Consider the following 2928-nt stretch of genomic DNA (forward strand, 5'->3'; position numbering starts at 1 on the left):
TGAGATGCGAAAACACTAAAAACCTTGAGGTCAAGCGAGTGTAAGAGAGAGGAATTAGGATACCAATGAGCTGTTCATAGATAGCAATAGCAATTCCTTCATGAAAACAAGTAAATTTGGATTCCTACAGTGCATTGAGCCTACCATAAGCCAAAACATAATCAAATCGTATGACTATAATGAAGTGCTTTGCTAGGCCAAGATGGATATACCAAGAGGTCTCGCTTTGAATCCTCCAAAGGTAGCATTTGAAGGCTCTGTGAAATAAATTATATGATGCAGCGTGGACGATCCTTTGAGTCAAGAACAATGACTAAGTCATCTTCTTCAAGCAAATCCTTTCATTTATCCAATATCAAATTGATTATGTTCGACGTGATTTGTAGTTGAATCACACTAGAGCATTAGTTGGGTGAGGCAGTGGCCATATTGGAGATTATTGCTACGGTTGGTCTGGATAAAAAGTTATACACTTTTGATTTAGGAAGTAGAAGGCCCACATTTTGTATACCTTACGAGGCACCTTTTTCTTCTTTGGTATTTAGAGATGATGGTTGGATACTCGCTACTGGAACTAATAATGGCCGAGTGGTATTCTATGATGTTCGAGGGAAACCACAACCTATCACTACTCTTCGTGCTTATAGTAATTCAGAGGTAAAACTCTGACAATAATGTTATCTATGCATCAGCCATAAAAAGTATACGCATTACACGTACTAGATCAAAATTTGAGAGCTTGCAATCTCTTTAAAAAAAATAGAAAAACATCAACTCTTCAAACAAAATATGCAATGAATCATTAGCTATCAATATACATATATTATCTATTCAAGTAGACTTTAGGCTTTTGAGTCATTAGCTAATTATGTAACAAGTCCGGCCATAGGCCGGGCCAAATGGCTAGTAGATATACAGCAATACAGATAAAAGAACATTTTTACTTTATAAATAAAACTCCCCAAGCAACAGTATTTTTTGGATAGACTAGATTTTTTTGTTTTCCAAATTTGTCCTCACTCATATTTTCTATTTACAATACTATAATCTGATTTTATTTGTAATTTGTTATATTTGATGAGGGTAAATATGTAAATATAATATTCACCTCTAATTGGATTGGTCAACAATTGCAGTTGGGTTTCTGATGGAATTTGATGGGCTTTTTGCTACTGGGCTTTTGCTGGAATTCGATGGGCATATTTTGAATGGGCTTCGGTTGCAAATTTTTTAAAAATCAACCTCACTATATGGACTGGGTTTTTGTTGGGCTTACTTTTGTGGCTTGATTAGTTGGACAGCTCCCAATTTCACGAGCATGCCCAAAATGCTAGTTTTATATAATTTGTTTTCTGAACTGTTGGAAATTGGAACGAAAACGGATGATCTAAACACGAAATATTGATGTGCTAAATTAAAATTGACATTAAAATACGGTGGAAGTGTGGTACCATATTCATCTTTTCAAAAAGTTTTCAGCCGCAGCATTTTATTGTAGAAAAATGTCAATGATGAATGGCAAAGGGGATTAAATACCACATCTGTCCGATTTCCTGTGAGTTTTCGTGTCCTACGTATATACATTGATATTTTGTACCATGGAAGTATTAAACAATTTTAGAACCACAGCCTTTCACAAAAAAAAATTTGAGCTTCCAGAGTTCCACTTGCCCAGACTTACAGAGTAATCAAAAGGCTCATTAGAGTCCAAAGTAAAATTTTGGTGGAGGCCCACTATCACATTGCTTACATACCCATTTGGTAACTTATAGGCCTCCATATATTACCACAAGAAACTTGAAACTTGGGCGCTCATAATAACAAGTCTAATGGGATACTATATGGATGCTAGAAGAGTCTTAAATTTGGCGTGTTAAACCAAGTTTAAATTTGTAGTCTTGTCTAGCAGATGCTATAATTAAGTTTCGGGAGACGAACGACACAATTTCTACCGTCTTCGAAGACGTTAGAAATTGTATCGTGTCTTAAATTTACCAATTTAGTTTGCAAACTATAAACGGATAGTAGAAATTGTGTGGTTCATATCGATTTTAGAATGTCAACATTTAAAACCTATTGGAACGGTTTTGAAGTTTCGGCAAGGCAAATTTAATTTGGACATGTTAAACTGCCAAAAAAGGTTGGGTGGCTTCCTTTAGAGCATTTGCAATGCAGGTGATAGAGGGGGGGGAAGTGATAACTATCACCTACTTTCCTCCAAAAGTCTTTGGCAATCTTTGGGTGATAAACTTCGGTGATAGTTTTCCCCGAAGTTCAAAACAAGGTGAAACCTTCCACCGAAGTTTATCAACGACTTGTTAACCGGACGGGATGTTGGATTCCGTCGGATTACAAAAACTCACCGGGCGGAATCCAACATCCCGTCCGAGTCCTAACGCCATCTTGTACCAACGGTCAAAAAGTCGAAACGGTCAAAAAAGCGGTCAAAATAAAAAACTTTGGTATATATACAACATTTGTTTCATTTCAACTCACACTTCCAACAATCATATATCATATTTCTTCTTCTTTAAAATCAGTTCTTAAAAAACCAAATATCAAATGGCATCAACTCAAGCATCTCAAGCAAGTGGTAGCACTCAAGCAAAAGCGAGAGCTCACTTTAGCATGTCCGATGATCAAGCTCTATGTTTTGCTTGGATAAAAATTAGTGAAGACTCCATTGTTGGTGCTTTCCAAAATGCAAAAGGATTTTGGAATCGCGGTAACAAACGAAGTTCAATCAAGCACGTGGATCGGATAGGTCTCCCGATTCAATTAGCGGTAGGTGGAAATATATTTCAAAAATGATGAACAAATTTGTTGCAATTGTGAATCGCGATGGAGGCTCGACATGCAAGTGGTACAACAATACAAAGCCGGGTAATTACAACGTTGTCAATTTGGAATTTATTGATTATCTTAGTC

The sequence above is a fragment of the Coptis chinensis genome, chromosome 1, assembly GCF_015680905.1.
Source record: "Coptis chinensis isolate HL-2020 chromosome 1, ASM1568090v1, whole genome shotgun sequence".
In the NCBI taxonomy this organism is placed as follows: domain Eukaryota; kingdom Viridiplantae; phylum Streptophyta; class Magnoliopsida; order Ranunculales; family Ranunculaceae; genus Coptis; species Coptis chinensis.